Here is a 19,867-nt window from a genome sequence, read left to right as displayed (position 1 = left end):
ACCTTCAACACCTCTCTGATCCTTTTGTCTGTGACATCTTTTGATTATCTGCTCCTATCACTGCTTGCTTGTCCCCACAACCACCCCACCCTCAACTTCTCTCTCCCCCCGCCCCCCACCTTAAACCAGCTTATATTTCACCTCTCTCCTAACTATACTTCAGTTCTGTTGAAGGGTCATGAGGACTCGAAACGTCAGCTCTTTTCTTCTCCACCGATGCTGCCAGACCTGCTGAGTTTTTTCAAGAAGCTCATATTACCCAGTGCCCCAGGGTATATAATGGTAGAGCCTTCACCTCGACCAAGTAAGATAATTATATAGTTATAACACAATTATATAGTTATGACTAGTAAATTGAAGGTTTGGTATATTAGTAGGAATATGAGTAAGAAGAATGATGGAGTAATGATTCCCTGTTGTAAATAGACAGGAATTTATAGCCTTTTAAATAAAGTGTAATTTAATGTCCCATGTGAATGTTCCCTGAATTAGATTAGCATTTTGGCTTTGAGCATATTTACAGCAAGCAGCACTGAGCCAACAAAAATATATTGTCCCAGTGAATTCAGATACGATTAATACTGATCCATGAGATTATACATAAGACATTTATCACTGTACATGCTGTTGTAAGGTGTTGGTTACAGTTCAGTAGGTCTGAAGAATTCTTCGTAGTCATCCATACGTTAACTGTAAGTCTTTATTGACTCTTGGTACAATTTACAAATATACAGTAAAGGGTACAAGCTAGGAGCTATCTCCACGCTTGCTGGTACACACGGCACTGTCCAACACTAGACTGACCCTGGGTGCGGGTCATATGCTCTATTACATCACTATGTGGGCGTTGTTGCACTCAATCCCACATTGCCCTATATGTGACAGACCCTTATGCTGCACGTGCCATTCAACATTATGTATAACACTGTAATCTTGGTTGTTATGGTGCATTTTAACTATTTTAATTTGTGGTTTGAAAATGTGATTTTAAAAAGGATCCCGTTATTCCTCAAAACAGCCTGAGCTACAACATTTCACTGTGTGTTAGAGGTTTGGAATGTCTTGTTGGAATGTTCATTCCAACTTCATTGGGGTGGTAAAATGAGAATAGCAGACCGGCCATCGATTATACCCCCAGTCTCAGCTTTCCTTCAAATGACTTCATGTAACCAGATCTCTATAGAAAGAGAAAGAGAAAGAGAGAGAGAGAGAGAAAGATTTACATTTATATAATGCTTTTTCATGGCCATAGAATCTTTTGAAGTGCTTTACAGCCAATGAAGTACTTTTAGAGAACCAGCAGGTGAGTTTCAGAAGGAAAATTGGATGGGGAATTTACGGCCAATCCGCTACCACCAGTTTAACACTCCTGCTGAAGATGGAAGTTCAGGTGAAGTCTTAACAGGAATAAGCGTGAACACCTTATTATTCATAATGGAAAGTTGCACAAATATATATTGCTGTTGGCCATGTTGTGGAGAATTGTCTAGTGCATTTGATGCTGAAGCCCTGCTGTAGTTAACAGAGGATTGATGTTTGCTGATTGAGGAATTTGGTGCCAATCTCTAGATAAAAAGCATTTCAAGGATACCAATGCAGCATTTGTCATAATTCACGGTCTGTCTGTAAATCTGCTCCCAGTCTGTGTCCTTTGAAACAAAATCAAGAATCCTGCTGTTGATCGAGAAAAAATGACAGTAGTCTCATTCAAAACAAAAACAAAAATACCTGGAAAAACTCAACAGGTCTGACAGCATCTGCGGAGAGGAATACAGTCAACGTTTCGAGTCCGTATGACTCTTCAACAGAACTAAGGGAAAATAGAAAAGAGGTGAAATATAAGCTGGTTTAAGTGGGGGGTGGGACAGGTAGAGCTGGATAGAGGGCCAGTGATAGGTGGTGATAGTCAAAAGATGTCATAGACAAAAGAACAAAGAGGTGTTGAAGGTGGTGAGTAGTCTCATTCTTTGCTCAATTTCCCTGCCCTACCCCCACAATAATATATTCAGTGTATAAAGAAAGGGTGTATAATAGGCGGCTGATCCACTATCACCGGTTTCTGTCACTGGTTAAAATGGAAACTGTCCCCAAGGAGTCTGTTAAAATCAAAGTACCGCGGATACTGGAAATCTGAAACAAAAACAAAAATTGCTGGAAAAACTCAGCAGGTCTGACAGCATCTGTGGAGAGGAAGACAGAGTTAACGTTTTGAGTCCGTATGACTCTTCATCAGAACTGATGAAAATTTTCTGATGAAGAGTCATACGGACTCCAAAAGTTAACTCTATCTTCCTCGCCATAGATGCTGTCAGACCCAAAGAATCTGTGCCTGGGAGCAGGTATGTGATACATCAGCAGGACAGCAAGAAAGTTACTGCCAATGGTCCCTCTAGCTCAGGAAGGGAACTAAAACAAAATAAAGATAGACTGCAATTTCAGTGAGGTATTTTGCTGAACAATTGTAATCCAATGCTACTCTTGCTATTCAAATACATTTACATAAGCATTAAGAATGTTGAACACATCTTTGGCTGTAAAAGACACTTGCAGTTAGTTAAAATAGTGGGTATTCTGGAGTTTTGGATTGAATACATAATGAACTGTGAGATATCCCAGAAATAGTTCATATTCTCCATATTCTATAGCAAGGATAACAGGTACAGTCAGCAGACTCTTGTTTAGCCCCTATTGCCAATAGCAGTGCAAGGGGCTTGGACTGGAACTATTTCAAAAAAGCCAGTAGTTAGGAGTCAGGGGTGAGGTGTTACTTTCATGTTTTATTTGCTCTTTCCTTCATCTTTTCTGGAGAAAGTTGACAGCCTTGTATACGAGAGGTTATAATTTATCAGTGACACACCAGGCGGTGTGTTTACCCATTCGCACAATCTTGTTCAGAATATTGCTGAAAAAAGAGATTTTTGTATCAAAGCTTTTCATCTAGCACTCATTAGGACAATTCACAAGAAAATACCAATGTCAGGGGAAACAATATATTTATACTATATGAGAAGAGAGTGCTGATTGGTTGGCATTGATATTTTCTTGTGAATTGTCCTGATGAGTGCAAGATGAAAAGCTTCGACAAATATCTCTTTTTTCAGCAATACTCAAGTTCTGTACTACCGAACGATGACTTGTTCAGAATACTACTTGGATTATTTTTCCCATTATATATGTGCATGTCCTGTAGCAACAGCTAATCGTCCTGCTGGAATTTGTCATTGCCATGGAAACTGATTAACAATTGAAAATGTATTGATAACCTACGTTATAGTATATTACAATTTCTGTTCCTTGGTTTTCTTTACTTTCAGCCACAGCTCTCGGAGAATGTGTCCAGGGAAAGCCCATGGTATCACCATCAGGCTTTTATTATAAGGACCAGTGGATGTCAACGACCTGCAATATTCATCACTTTGACACTCCTGCAAGAATTACAGACTGTCTTCATAGAAAAAACGTTTATCTGCTTGGCGATTCCACTATGCGTCAGTGGTTTGAGTATTTGACTGAAATTGTGCCAGGTTAGGTCGATTAGTCTGTTTATCTGTCTCAACATTTGTATAAATTTTGTGATGATCCCAGCTGATGTTGCAACTGGATAAGCCTGATCCCAGGGTGGAACACAGCTTGATAGATCCTAATTTTTATTTGTTTGTTTAGATACCTGGAGAGTAACTGCTGAACAGAGTCATAGAAGTCAGATGACAAACTTTTAGCAAAAGAATACAAAATTTATTTAACAAGAAAAGATTAATTATATTACAATACTCCTTCACCCGCAACTATATCTTTACAGATATATACAGATTTGTAAGGATAGCACAAGTTACAAAAGCTATCTTATACTCTAATGTCCATAGTAAGTAGGCAATCCATGTAAACCAAATGGCAACATGTAGTCAGACGTACCACACTCTGAAACCAAGTGACAGATGCCACCTCAACCAGATGTTTTGGACCTCTCCTCAACTCTCCCCCCACCAGACTTGTCACACCATGAGCCTACCAGTCTCACTGAACTCCGTCTTTCACACAAGGGTTTCCAAGTTCCGCTCTCCAAGAGCTCGCTTTGGAATCTTCTCACAAACCGACACTTTCTCTCAGACACCTACCACAAGTGTTCACCTCCAGGGTTTTGAATTCTCCTTCTGATGTTCCTCTTCCCTGGGTCACCACATGCATTCAAGCTGTCTTCCACGTACACTCTGTCACCCACTCAGCTGTCAACAGTACCTCACTGTTTCACATGCCCATAGCAAAGAGTTACAGACCTTCTGCCTTGTCTTTGGACCTTCTGACTTCTCAAGCCTTTATCTCTTTAAGCTTGAAGCTTTAAACTTGAAGCTTGGAGCCTTTCTCTGCCCCTCACTTAACAGGACATTTTCCCAGGTTCCTGTCCTTCCTTTGACTAGAAAGTCTGCTTGGGACTTCTCCTGTTCTACTCCCCTGGATTTTTGTGTCTTTTCTTTAGCTTGGGACTGGCTATCTGAGCCTTTTGCTCCAGCCTCTCCTGGCAGCTACTTTCAAAACCTACTGAACTCAAACAGCTTCCAAATCAAACAACTGTTTCTAGTTTCTTCTGTGTGTGTCTGTGGGAGGGACCTGCCTCTCTAGATCCCTGTTGCTAGGCAACAGCCCAGTTTCTCTACTCTTGTCTGTTTAACTAAGCTGCAACAGTCGTAAAACTCTCATTAGAAATGCAGGCACCTTTTAAAGTGAAACTAAAGTTCAATTTGACCTTTTCTTAACACACAGATACAGAAATACAAATCAAACTTAAACATTAAAGCTAAAATTCATTCTAACACCCACAAATACAAATATAACTAACTTAAACTATCTCTAGTTCCTCAGACCCTACCCTTTGGAGGAAAGAAAGCTTCATGACAGTGAAGGTTTCTTTACAATGGCCTTACATTCGCCTCACACAAACTTAACATCGGAAACCTCAAAACCAGCTTATTATCTATTATACAAGAAAATTTTCCATTTGGTTTCATAATGACACATCATATTGTACAATTACAAAAGCATACTTAAATGAAGTCAATAAATGCAACAAGGTTAGTAGAATTTGTACATCATCATATTATCATAACTCAACTCTCATGTTTCTTTTTCCTCTTATTCCCAGTCTTTAACTCAGCAAAGAATGTTTCATTTAATTGTCCTTTTTGTTCGCTGTAGACATAATTCCATCTTCAACTCATGTTCCAAACTCAAATGTGGTAAATTCTCATTTTGATTTAACAAAATCAAAATGGCATTTTTGTGAGTCAACATCTCATTTCTTCTCCTGTCAAAATCTCTCTTCGCTGTTTCAAGGAAGTTGTTGAGATGATTCTTATGTTCACACAAAAGGGTTTCATATTCAAGCTTGGTTTGATATTTAAACTATGCATGATATTGTTGTTTCTCACAGCCCCACTTCCAACAGGTCTTCTCAACTTCTTTTTGAGCAATGCAAATTATATTCTCTCTGTGGAGTTTCATAGTCCGTTCCAATGCTTCAACTCTTCTACATAATCCACAAACTATATAATTCCACTCATCTGAAAGTTTTGGATGGTCTTTTGCAAACTGGCCACTTGCCTGGATTCCAACTGCTGTATTTTGTATATTAGCACAGGCAAGCACTTGTAAATTTGTATTTCTGGTCATTGACCTTCCCAGGCCATTTTGCACTTTCAGTCTTTTTTGTTGGTAATTCTTGATTTCCAATTCTGCAGGCACATTAGCTGTTTTCATTTTGTCCGTTGCTGAGGTTGATACATCAGTAATTTTACTTGGATCAGTTCTTTGCTCAACTGGACCACAAATCGGCAAAGGATTTTTATTCACAGGAACAACTTTGGAGCTGTGACACTCCATACCATGCATTTCCCAGTTTGCACTGAAGTTCGAGAATCCCATTACTCTTTCCATGATGAAGAATTCTAACAGTTCATTAGTTTTAGTTTTTAATTCTGCATTTAACCAATTATTCTGATTTACCAACAATTCCTTTTCTTGTTCATTTTCCACAATATTTCATAGCAACTTCTGATGCTTGAAGTCTATCAAGTTTTAACTGAAGATTGAGCTTTGTTAAATTTGCTTCTACAAGTTTATCATTTAGACATTTCAAGTCCTCAGTCAAGTATTCTACTTTCTGTGACTGATTCCCAATTGATCTCATCAATTCTCTTCTTTCATTAGCAAACTCCTCTTTCCTACATGAAAGTTGATTTTCTACATTAATCAGGCTTTCCTTCAATTTCTTGTTATCAGTAATAAGCATCTCATTTTTGACCACAGTAGTTTTCTGAAGTTGGTTAAGATCAACATGATCAACCGCCTGCTACAATACGGTCGTTGACATATTACTATCTCCACTAACCAAATCATTACCCAGAATAAAATCCACCCCTTCAATAGGTGATTTAGAAATAATTCCCACCATAACTATTCCATTTACAAAGTGACCTTGTAAGTTAACTTCACACAAAGAAACAGGTTCATAAATTCCATTAATACCTCTTATTAATACTTTTTCTTTCATAAAACTACCTGGAACACAAATTGTATGATCAGCCACCATCAATGATTGATCTGCCCTTGTATCTTTCAAAATTTTAATCTGTTTACTTATTTTGTTGGAGGAGTGAGGGAACACTTCTCCTTTTGACACAAAACATCCAGACCCTCTGTTAGCCTGACTTCCTTCACCAGTAATCAAAGAAGAATTCCCTGGACTATTCTGAACCATATCCCTCTTTCCTGTATGTTCTGAGGGAATGCGTTTCACCTGTACTACTGCTACAATTTTAACAACCATTTCCTTTTCTGATGAAACCTTTCCTGAGGATTCCTTAGGAGTTCCTCCCTCTGCAATAGGCCTACCATTTAATCTCCAGCAATCTGCCCTAACATGTCCCAACTTGTTATAATGAATACACTTAGGCTTTCAAATGTCACTAACACTCTCAGTACCTTCCTTTCTTGACTGAGGAGAAATTGCCTGAGAATTCCCAACTGTCCCTTCTCTTCCCTGGCTATTTGCCTTAATTTCACCTTCCCATCTTCTATCCTTCTCAGTTTTATGGGGATGATGGAAAAAGGGTTTAGGTTTATTTATTTTTAATTTTAAAAAATTCATTCATGGGATGCGGGCTTCGCTAGCTGGGCCAGCATTTATTGCCCATCCCTAACTGCCCTTGAGAAGGTGGTGGTGAGCTGCCTTTTTGAACCGCTGCAGTCCATGTACACCTACAGTGCTATTAGGAAGGGAATTCCAGGATTTTGACCCAGCGACAGTGAAGGAACGGCGATATATTTCCAAGTCAGGATGGTGAGTGACTTGGAGGGGAACTTCCAGGTGGTGGTGTTCCCATCTATCTGCTGCCCTCGTCCTTCTAGATGGTATTGGTCGTGGGTTTGGAAGGTGCTGTCTAAGGAGCCTTGGTGAATTCCTGCAGTGCATCTTGTAGATGGTACACACTGCTGCTACCGTGCGTCGGTGGTGGAGGGAATGAATGTTTGTGGATGTGGTGCCAATCAAGCAGGCTGCTTTGACCTGGACAGTGTCAAGTTTCTTGAGTGTTGTGGGAGCTGCACTCAACCAGGCAAGTGGGGAGTATTCCATCACACTCCTGACTTGTGCCTTGTAGATGATAGGCAGGCTTTGGGGAGTCAGGAGGTGGGTTACTTGTCACACAATTCCTAACCTCTGACCTGCTCATGTAGCCAGAGTATTTATATGGCTCGTTCAGTTCAGTTTCTGGTCAATGGTAACCCCCAGGATGTTGATAGTGGGGGATTCAGTGATGGTAATGTCATTGAACGTCAAGGGACGATGGTTAGATTCCCTCTCTTGTTGGAGATGGTCATTGCCTGACACTTGTGCGGTGCAATTGTTACTTGCCACTTGTCAGCCCAAGCCTGGATATTGTCCAGGTCTTGTTGCATTTGGACATGGACTGCTTCTGTATCTGAGGAGTCGCAAATGGTGCTGAACATCATGCAATCATTGGTGAACATCCCTACCTCTGACCTTATGATGGAAGGAAGGTCATTGATGAAGCAATTGAAGACCGTTGGGCCGAGGACACTACCCTGAGGAACTTCTGCAGTGATGTCCTGGAGCTGAAATGACTGACCTCTAACAACCACAACCATCTTCCTTTGTGCTAGGTATGACACCAACCAGTGAGGAGTTTTCTCCCTGATTCCCATTGATTCCAGTTTTGCTAGGACTCCTTGATGCCACACTCTGTCAAATGCAGCCTTGATGCCAAGAGCAGTCACTCTCACCTCACCTCAGGAGTTCAGCTCTTTTGTCTCTGTTTGAACCAAGGCTGTAATGAGGTCAGGAGCTGTGTGGCCCTGGTGGAGCCCAAACTGGGCATCAGTGAGCAGGTTATTGCTAAGCAAGTGCCGCTTGATAGTACTGTTATGAACCAGTCCATAATCGTCAGCCATCGCCGTTGCGTGTCTAGCTGTCTTAACCTTCTGGTCTTCAACATGGTCTCTAACTACAAGAGGAAGAGAATCTTTAAATTCTTCTAAGGGAATTATTTCTCTAAGAGCTTCATATGTCACCTCTACCTTTATTGCCCGTATCCAATGGTCAAAATTGCTTTACCCTCTCAAACTCAATAAAAGTCTGCCCAGGCTATTTCCTTATGTTTCAAAATTTCTGCCTGTATGCCTCAGGGACTAACTCATATGCACTCAGAATAGCCATTTTTACTTGCATCATAATCCACCGATACCTCTTCTGAAAGTGAAGCATAAACTTTGTGCGCTCTACCTACTGACCTAGACAGTAAAAGCAATGTCCAGAATTCTTTTTGCCACTTCATTTGCCTAGCTACCTTTTCAAATTAAATAAATAATGCCTCTACATCCCTTTCCTCAAACTTTGCCTGCACAAACATAAACATCTCCCCACTGGGTTTTGAGTTGAAGGTTTTTTCACCATCAGAACCTTCTTCAGAATCTGAGATCTCTTTTTCAACTTCCAACCTTTTAAGCTGGTATTCCCTTTCTTGTTCCTTCTCTCTTTCCTGAAATTCCAGTTCCAGCTTCCTAAATACTCGTTCTCTTTCCTTTTCTTTTTCCTTTGCCTCTAGCCTTTTCAATTCCATTTCTCTTTTTCCTTTCCTTTTTTCCTCTCCTCCAATTCAAGTTTTTTCAGTTCATTTGCTTGTTGAAGTTTAAGCTTCTTTATTTGTAATTGAAGTCTTACTACCTCCAGCTGTGACTCACCCCCTGGAGAATGTGTTCTCTCTCGTATCCCTTCCAGTTTTAAATGCTGTGTTATTATCTCAACTAGTCTACTTTCCTCGCCCCTTCAGGTTATTCTAACTACAGCTTATCCACCAATTTCATTAGCTTACTCTTGGTTATTTCTGTAAACCAGTCATGGTTATATTTTCCATCTATAAAAAAGTCTTAGCAACCTACAAAGTCATTCCGAATTCCAACCAGTATAATATACATTCACAGCAACTCCAATTCCTATGTCCAGTACCTCTTTAACTCCAAGACTCATCTTATAAGGATTCACAGATCCCACCAATGTTCAAGGATTTCCAATCCCAGACCAATTATTATTCCATGTCCAATCACCTGCTGTCCGCGTTTCAGATCCCGCAAGAGCCCCCACTTTGTTATGATCCCAGCTGATGTTACAACTGGACAAGCCTGATCCCAGGGTGGAACCTGACTAGGTAGATCCTAACTTTAATTGTTTGTTTAGATACAAGCTACTTAACAGAGTCATAGGAGGCAGCTGATGAACTGTTAGCAAAAGAATAAAACATTTATTTAACAAGAAAAGATGAACTATATTACAATACTCCTTCACCCACAACTATACCTTTACAGATGTATACAGATTTGTAAGGATAGCACAAGTTACAAAAACTATTATACTCTAAAGTACACAGTGGGCAGAATTTTCTGGCTGACATGCGGGTGGCGGAGCCTGCACGTCAGCGCTTAGAATGTCGCGCGAGCGTCCCGATGTCAGTGCGCGGCATCACGATATTTCGGTCGGCGGGTGCGCACAGCAGCGCACCCACCATTAATTAAAGGCCTCGTTAAGGCCCTTAACTTGCCAATGTCAACGATTTTGAGGGGCCCGTGCGAACTTTGGCTCGGTGCACGGGCCCAACGGTTCACAGCCGAGGTGCTGAGGATCTTTTGGATAGAGTAATGTGGGGCGCACTGGCTGAAAGGGTGGTGGAGGTTCCAACCCCTCTAAGATGCAGTAAGTCTTTAGCTGTGCAGCAGCGATGCCATGGCATGTTAGGCCATGGGGATAGTGGTTACAAATGGAGCTTTGGAAGGTGTTGGAGATGCGATTCCTCAAGGGGACGAGGGACCTTTGTATCTGACCCACATGTCAGAATGTCTCAGTCTGTGAATGAGCATTGTTGCAGCATTAACGATCGCAGCAACCATCAGTGGTTTGGATGGTGGGCAGACAGAGTGGATGGGACTGTGGCCCTCAAATACCTGGCCGCTGGACCCCAGCCTCACCGCCACCTGCCGACCTGGCCGCCTGCCTCCTCCCCAGCTCCACGGCCTGCTCCTCGAAGGTGGTGAGGCGCTGGAGCAGGATGTGCTCACCTCCAGTCCTCTGCTGCTCCCGCTGATTGTGCTCAGTTTTTGCCTGCAGAACAGAGAAGAGGATTTATTGGGGCTGATCACTCATGTACTCTGCACGCGCACACTGCACCCCAATCACAGTGGCCCACCTGAGGCCTCCAGCAGCTCCTGTCCACACTACTGGTGATCAGTCCCCAGAAGATAGTACAGCTAGTCCCAACCCCCTCCCCCAACGGACACCTTGGACACATTTGGCGTCCATCACTTTGAATAACACACGGGTCTTAGCGCCCATGGCAAGGAGGCGCAACTAGGTGCAGCGCCGAGGCCAGCAGATGGCTCTTGGCCACGACACCTTGAGGCTCCCCTTCCACCATCTCATCACCATCAATATGACATGTGTTGGAGTTCTGAGTATGTGTCTAGCTGCCTCCCCTGAAGGTTGCACCCAGATTACTCAAATGCGACAAACACCAACATATGCTGCAGGGAGAACCCATTTTCTTCTCAACCACTAAGGCTGATGTAAGCATGGTCAGTACCTGTTTGCCCACCCAGTGTGCGCCAAATGCCTAATGCAGTAACGACAGCAAGACGTGGTTTGCGGGGGGCTCAAAGGCTAAGGCTACCTTCTGGGTCAAATGGCCAAGGCCGACATGGTACTCACCCTTCCAGAGGGCAGCAAATCATTGAATCTCTTGCGGCACTGGGTGCCTGTGCACCGCACATCATCATGGGCGCTTACCGCGTCACCCACCTCCTCCCACTCCTGCCTGGTGACATGGGGGGCCCTCCTCCTCCCATCCTCCTAATACAAAATATTCTGACGGCTGGACACCTCTTGGAGGAGGACAGCAAGGCAGGCATCAGAGAAGCGAGGGGCACACTGGCCCCCTGCTGGCCTCTCCTTCAGCCTGCCCCCCTCCTCCTGCTCCTGCTCCTGTCCTGTGACAGCTGCCTCTCTCTCCCCGAGTGATGCACTGCCTCGAGCAGGCTGCCTGGCCAGTCTTTATACAGACTGTCGCTTCCCCATTGGAACCGGCAGTCTGAGCACGCCTGCCCCCGTGACTATTTTCCCATTCTCCACGGGAGTCGCTAACCCGCTGGGCGGGCCTTAATTGACCCACCTGTGAAAAATAGCGACGTGGCCCATTTCGGCAGCAGTAATCGGCTGCCCGCCCGCCTGTCAAGGGCAAAATTCTGCCCAGCAAGTACACAGTCCATGTAAACCAATTGGTGATCTGTAGTCAGGCACGCCACACTCTGAAACCAAGTGACAGATGCCACCTCAACCAGATGCTATGGATCTCTCCTCAACTCTCCCCCCACCCAGAGCCTAGTCACAGCATGAGCCAACCAGTTTCACTGAACTCTGTCTTTTACACAAGGGTTTCCAATCTCCACTCTCCAAGAACTCGCTTTGGAATCTTCTCCCAAACTGACACTTTCTCTCAGATGCCTACCACAAGCGTTCACCTCCAAGGTTTCGAACACTCCTTCCGATGTTCCTCTTTCCTGGGTTACCACATACATTCAAGCTTTCTTCCATGCACTCTGTCTCACCAACTCAGCTGTCAACAGTACACCACTGTTTCACATGCCCATAGCAAAGAGTTACAGACCTAGAGCCATCTCTTTGGACCTTCTGAGTTCTCAAGCCTTTATCTCTTTAAGCTTGAAGCTTTAAACTTGAAGCTTGGAGCCTTTCTCTGCCCCTCACTCTTAACTTCACTTAACAGGACCTTTTCCCAAGTTCCTATCTTTCCTTTGACTATAAGGTCTGCTTGGGACGTTCTCCTGTTCCACTTCCCCGGATTCTGGTGTCTTATCTTGACCTTGTAACTGGATTTTTGTCCCTTTTGCTCCATTCAGTGCTGGCAGTTACTTTCAAAACCAACTGAACTCAAACAGCCTCCAAGTCAAACAACTGTTTCTAGTTTCTTCTATGCATATCTGTGGGAGGGGCCTGACTCTCTGGACCCCTGTTGCTACTCTTGTTCATTTAACTTAGCTGCAACAGTTGTAAAACTCTCATTAGAAATGCAGGCACCTTTTAAAGTGAAACTAAAACTCAATTTGACCTTTTCTTAACACACAGATACAGAAATATAAATCAAACTTAAACATTAAAGCTAAAACTCATTCCTAACATCCACAAATACAAATGTAACTTACTTAAACTATCTCTATTTCCTAACAATTTCCCTATCCATATGTTTTGCTGTCTATCTCTCTTTTGTCAGCAATGTCTTTCTTCAGCAATACTCAAGCTCTGTATTGCCAAAAGACTAATTGTAAAATTAATTGAAATTCCATCTATCCACGTTAAAAGTTTTGAGTCCTTTAGTTAACACTTGATTTGTTAGTGGTAACACACTTGACAGTTTTACTGCTCCTTATCTCAGGTGATCTCCTCACTGCTTCTCCATCACAGTCTCAAGTGCCAGACCCTGGGCTCCAACCTCCCTCCCAATAACAGACCCTGAGTTTTTTTTTCTTTTCCCTGTGTATTTTGAAGCATTTCCCACATGTCAGAAGCAGTTGAGACAATTGCTCTGGACCAATTCTGACAGTGACCCAAATCCTAACCCTGATTCCTGCTCTGTCTCACTCTGTGCATTGCCTCCTCTCCCAGCTCTAGCTTCCAATTTCTCTCCTTCACATGTGTTGCTGTAGCTCTCAGGCCACTATCACCATCCAGCCTTGCCCTCTCCCCGATTGGCCTGTGTATCAGCATCTGACCCAATCGATGTCATCAACAATTTTGGATTTCAAGACAATTAAAATAAATCAGAAATGAGAAGCATGCAAAATAATGGGAGACACTTAACAAAGGGAACAGAGAATGCTTGCAGAAAAAGATAGGCTGTTTAAGGGAAACAAAGAGTGAAATTCTTGCTTAGGTGACTCAATAACAGTGATGTTCAACAGCGTATCTGTTCCCACAGGGCAAGCTTCTAATCTCTGTTAGCTCAGTTAGATAGAATTATTTCGCAGAGAGAGAATGTGGTTTGCTATTTGAAATGATGTGCCCCCACACCAGCTTCGTATCCATTAACATCAGCAACTTTGTGGCTCAGCGTGTTAAATAATGTTATCTTTTCTGTTTTAGGTCTCAAAACACTGGATCTTGGCAATCCTATAAGGGTTGGTCCTCATCTTGCTGTGAACTTGGAAAACAACATTGTGGTGGAATATCGCCCGCGTGGCCCTCCAATCCAATTCAGCACCATTGCAAGCCAGCACTTGCAATACATTTCAAATAAACTGGATGAAATTAAAGGAGGAAAAAACACAGTTATAGCCATTACCTTAACAGCTCACTTCACCACTTTTCCAGTGGAAGTGTATATTTGAAGACTACAGAATGTCAGGAGGTCAATTCTACAGTTACTAGACAGAAGTCCGGATACAGTGGTTGTAATAAAATTTCCAATGTCCTAGAGCATTCAAAATATTTCAGTCTCTACTACAGTGACTGGTACTCCTACCAGCTGGATTTAGTGATGAGGAAAATGTTCACTGGTATCAATGTGGCATTTGTGGATGCCTGGGAAATGACAATAGCACATTACCTGCCACATAATATACACTCTGGGCGAGTCATTATAAAGAATGAAAAAGATGTGTTTCTTTCATATGTGTGCCCTTCTGTAAAAAGATAAATACTGTACTGGATCTGTTTCAACTAGATTTTGGTTATCATATGATTCAAAATTTAAATAATGGGAAATATCTCTTAGGCCATTAAATTGGTTTCCATAGCGTCACTGCTGCTGGTACTATGGCAGCCCTGAAGGCATCAATGGTGTGACCATGTCTGGCATGGTCCATGTCTGGCAGGTCCCAAGCTGTAACCCATTTTGGGAAGGGCATTAGCGCACACGTGCTGCCTGTGAGCTGGAAATCTGAGGAGACTAACTATCATGGTGACAGAACCATTGTGATGTGACACTTGTTTTACAAACTCGGTCTGCCCTTGCCCACTGAATGCCTGTGCAATTGGCTCACAACTGTACAGGCATTCAGCAACATGAGGGCCCCCCTCCCCACCGCACTCCCCTACGCCCCACCCTGACTCCACTTATGTTAGTTATAGGGCCAGCTACCTACCTCCAGGCGAAGTGCATTTGACTTTGTTCTACTCAGACAAAGCCATTGGAAGTTCTGTGGATTGTGTTTTGGACAAATGCTGCGTATATTCAGGGAGACAACAGGATTTGGTGACCCAATTATACCTGTTGTATGGGGGCTGTGGTTGCCGTGTCTCTGGGTCTGCAACGTGACCAGAAAATGGAGCCAAGGCTGCAGATAGAGGAAGCATGTGAAGTTGGAGGAGAAGGAGGGCTGTCCACGGGGCTTTTCATGAGCATTTGTCCTGCTTTCCACCTCATCCATAAACAATGCCTGAGGTGAATCAGGTCCAACAAGGAGATTAGTGACAGAGCAGTGCCACCTCCAACCCGACCTAGAGCCTTGCACCAGGGTGAAGATGGCACTGCCAGCGGCTGTAAAAATTGGACTTTTAAGTGTCCGGATTTTTCTGGGTGGGAGCGGATAACACTTTCAACATCTCCCGTAAGCAGACCATCTGGGAGGTGACTGAGGCCATTGATACCAGGAAAGCCGAGTGCATCATTTTGTCCCACAGCTGGTACAAACAGGATGAGAGGGCATGTGGCATTGCCACGATGGTGGGATTTCCAGCGGTTCAGAACACTAATGGCTGCACACATGTGGACCCCCATGACAATGTGGAGAGGAACTGGAACCACAAGGGTGACCATTCTATCAATGTACAGTTTGTGTGTGACCATGTACATCATGTCAGTGAATGCCCACTATCCTGGCAGAAGCCATGTCTGCTGTCCCCACCATCTCTGCCCTTCACGGAGAAGCAGGTGGTGTCTCCTCAGGACAATGGCTGCCCCCTCTACAGGTGGCTAATGACACTTGAGGTGTTGCACTGAGATTCTGGATTCCTTCCACCTGTGCTGCAGTGGAAGCTGCAGTTACCACCCTCTGTATCACGGCTGGGACCACTAGTGCTATCATGGAGTTGGCCACCACTTTCACAGTGGAAAGGATATGCTCCAAGCTCTAGGTGATGCCCTCTGCCACCTCCAGGCTCCTCAACAGTGACAAGAGGCCAGTACACCGAGCATTCAGTGTGCCTGCTCATCAGCATTTTCTGTAGACCACCCCATCAATGTCCTCATAAGAATCCTCTACAGCAGAACTCATGTGTGACTTTGCCCTCCAGTCAGGTGGCACATTCACTGCCCTTTCCCCTTGGCCTCAATGTAACACACTTGTGCTTGGTGACTCACCATGTGCTGATCTGGGATCTGTATTAACCTCTGATGTATACGCAGTCCCAGTATCTGCGTTGGTGCCTGTCAGTGTCAGACTAAGTGACGGTGTCACCTCGTCGCTGGCGTGGGTTTGCTGTCTCTCTTCCTCCTGGCTGCGCTGTGGCTGGGCCGGTCACAGTTTCTGGGAATCTGAAAGCGTAAAATCAGAAGGGGGGCATTGGGGTGTGGAAGGTGGGTGATAGGGTGGAAAGCAAGAGGTCCATGGTGACACCATCAGCAGCTTGCACATCATGTCAGAGAGCAGGATGAGGGTGAGGTGACAGTTGAGAAGGACCATAAGGCAGCAACATGAATTATCTTGGTGATGCTGGATGTTACGCTGTCTGTTGCAGCCGGCCCCGTGATACAGAACACCATCTCCTCCATCAGGCTCAGTAGATGAAGTTGTACCTGGCTCCCACTGCTTCTCTGCTGCTCCCTTCTGTTGAACATGACTTGTCCTACAAGGAAGGGAACAATGTCAGTGATTGTATTGCACGGTGTTTGGGTGTTATGCCTGCTGCAGGTGAATAGCTGGAGGTTTGTGAAGATGGCAAGAGGTGGCTGTGAGTCTGGGATCTATGGAAGGTTCATGAAGGTGTGTTGAAGTATGTAAATGTTGGGTATGAGTTCTGAGTGCCAGGGAGTCCTGCTGGGTGAGTGGTGGGTATGTGGTACATTGAACAGTATGAGAAGTGAGTTATTTAGTAGGCAGGAGATCGCACGTGCAGATGCATTGACCTTGACCACCAGTGTGAGGACATTAAACTTATCCTGACATTGCTGCCAGGTTGTAGGGGAATTGACCTTCCTGAACACCTGCTCCCTCTCACTTCAGGGGCAACATTGAGGGCCTCCTGGCCTCCCAAGGAAACATGGCCTCTCTCCTCTGTCCACCTCCTTGACCAATGTCTCCAGCGCAGAGCCATCTCTCTGTCCTGGTGCTCTATTTATTTTCAGTGGCAGCACTGGTATTCAGCAGCATTCTCCTGTATTTCATTGCAGCTTCCTTTCAGGAGGGTCAGATTGGCTTTAAGAGCAGGGAGCTAGCACTTGCTGGCCTCACATACTGTTAAGCTTCCTGTTGTGGTTGTAGCCAGCCAGAAGCTGGACTGTATGCAGAAATCATTCTAATGAGCAGTCAGTATGATGCTTCCCCTGTTCCCAAAAACACACAACAACAAATTTTTACCTGATGGGCTTTTGTAACTATTTAAAATTAAGGTGAATTTTTAAACATAGATACATGATGCCATTTTAAAATGACTGTAATGTTCTCTTCAAAGGAGGATAAAGGGAGACTGAGTCCCTGTTCCACTTTTTGCAGAGGCTGCTCCTTAACTTCTGTTTGCACTTTAGCCCCACGCCCTTGATCTTTGGTCGGCTGGTGATGGGGAGCGGGCAGGATGGGGGTCCTCCTTGTAACTCTGATCCTGGGCTGGCCAAGGAGGTCATCAAAAGGTCCAGGCAGTGGACAATCCGCGGGTGAGGTCATTTGGCCCAACTGCCCCCTTCTGCAACTATGTTAGTGCCTGGGTGTTCTTGGAGAGGGAGCATGCAGTGTCCGCTGGTATGCTTAAAACCTTCCACGTCGGGTGGGCACCACAGGGGTTGGAGTGCATCATCTGTCCTGGAAATTACATTTTAATTTAACTTGTTACGTTTCCATTGAGGATTTTGTTTTTGGTTCCAGTGCCCCTTTAAGGGGTTGATCACTAGTTAATTAGTTTATTAGATAATTTGTTTTAACTTCTGCTCAAAAGGACATAAAGGGAGACAGCTGGGACACAGTAGGCGGACAGCAGACATATGTGCTGCTGCATTCTGTAAATAAATCTATTATCAAGAAAAGGATTTGCATCTAGCTTCATAATTCACCACCTGGCCTGGGTCCCATTTATCATGGGAGTAATGATTATAATTAAATGCTTTTTATTTTACATAACGAATCTATTATTAGTTATCATATTAATACTGTTACCTTTAGTAAAAAAGTGATTACTTAGTTGATGTTAACTTTAATAAAATATCTTCATACAGAATCTTGCCATCTGAACTCTGTCTTTTGCACAATAGTCACAGCTTACATGTGATATCCCTGTATATGCAGCAAGAGGAGTGGCTGAACCTCTTGTGCAATGATTATGTTATCATTCGTGTCAAAGCAGGGGCATTAGAGAATGTGAATACAGGATATCAGAAACATTCAAGACAACTTTCGAGACCAATATGTTGAGAAACCAACTAAAGAACAGGTTATCTTAGATCTAATATTGTGCAATGAGACTTGGTTAATTAGTCATCTTACAGCAAAGGAAATGGGAGAGGCAATAAACAATTATTTTGTGTCTTTCTTCATGGTAGAAAAAAAACAAAGAACATATTGGAAATTATGGGGAATCAAGGGCCTAATGTGTCTGAGAATCTCAAAATAATTAATATTGGTGAAGAAAAAGTGCTGGAGAAATCAATTGGACTAAAATCTGACAAATTCCTCACACCAGATGGCCTACACGTGAGGGTTTTCAAAGAGGCAGCTGCAGAGATAATGGATGCATTGGGTTTGACTCTCCTGAATTCCTTCAGTTTTAGAAAGGTCCCCATGGATTTGAAGGAATCAGAAAAACACCCATTTTCGAGAGAGGAAGGAGTGAGAATCCAGGGAACTGTAGGCCAGTTAACCTGACATCAGCAGAAGGGAAAGTACTAGAATCAATTATGTGCTAACAGGGCATTTGGGAAATCACAATATGATTTGGTAGAGTCAATGTGATCTTATAAAATAGAAATCGGATTTGACCAATCTATTAGAATTTTCTGAGGGTGTAACTAGCAGGGTAGATAAAAGGGAACTAATGGACATAGTGTCTTTGTCAGAAAGGATTTTGGCAAAGTGCCAAATGTTACCTGAGATTAGGACTCATGGGATTGTGGTTAACATGCACGGAATGAAGATTGGGTTAATGAACAAAAAGCAAAGAGTAGGAATAAGCGAGGATCTGTACTTGGGCCTTGACTTTTTCAATCTAACTCAATGAATTGGATGAGGGGACCAAGTGTAAAATATCCAGGTTTTCTGACAATACAAAGTTGGATGAGAAAGTCAAGAGGCTGCAGAGGGATAGAGACAGGTTAAGTGAGTGAGGAACATTCACTCACCCAGTCACTCTCTGGCTGACTGACTGACTCACTCACTCACCCACTCATTCACTCACCCAGTCACTCTCTGGCTGACTGACTGACTCACTCACTCACCCACTCATTCACTCACCCAGTCACACACTGACTGACTGACTCACTCACCCACTCACCCACATATTGGGTATAATATGGGGATGTGCGAGGTTATTGACTGTGCTAAAGAAAGCAAGAAGGACTGGCCTTTCACCTCAGGTTGTTCCAAAGCACATTACAGCCAGTGAAGTATTTTTCAAATGTAGCCACTGTTACAATGATAGGAAGAATGGAAAAGCAGAATCCTTTTTAAAAGGTGACAGACTAGTAAATTCTTATATTTAGAGGGATTTGGGTGTTCTTATACATGAATCATGAATGTTAACATGCAGGTAAAGCCAGAAATTAATAAGGTAAATGGCATATTAGCATTTATTGCAAGGGGGTTACGCTGTAAGAGTAATGAAGCAGCAAGCACTGCACCCCCCCCTCTTCGACCCAACTACCCCCTCACCTGACTATACTCCGACGCACCCCGACTACCTCCCCAATTCAACTACCCTCCAACCTGATTATCCCCCCCTGCAACCTGACTAACCCCAGCCCAACCTGACTACCCCCTCCAGCCTGAGTTTCCCCCTGACACGACAACACCCATGAGACAACCTAACTACTCTCCCCAACCCGACCCAATCACCCCCTAGCCCTACTAACCACTTCCATCCCACCACTCAATTACT

At 43.6% G+C, this 19,867-nt stretch overlaps 1 pseudogene across 1 annotated transcript; it reads left to right on the top strand.

Moving 5' to 3' along the window:
- Positions 1-273: 273 nt before the first annotated feature.
- LOC144691969 (NXPE family member 3-like) lies at positions 274-14,595 on the top strand (annotated as a pseudogene). The gene is made up of 3 exons (XR_013579242.1): positions 274-304; positions 3,315-3,524; positions 13,712-14,595. The product of XR_013579242.1 is annotated as an NXPE family member 3-like (transcript).
- The last annotated feature ends 5,272 nt before the right edge of the window (positions 14,596-19,867 follow it).

The sequence above is a fragment of the Cetorhinus maximus genome, chromosome 16 (assembly GCF_964194155.1).
Source record: "Cetorhinus maximus chromosome 16, sCetMax3.hap1.1, whole genome shotgun sequence".
Lineage (NCBI taxonomy): Eukaryota > Metazoa > Chordata > Chondrichthyes > Lamniformes > Cetorhinidae > Cetorhinus > Cetorhinus maximus.
This window is presented reverse-complemented; position numbering and strand designations above follow the sequence as displayed.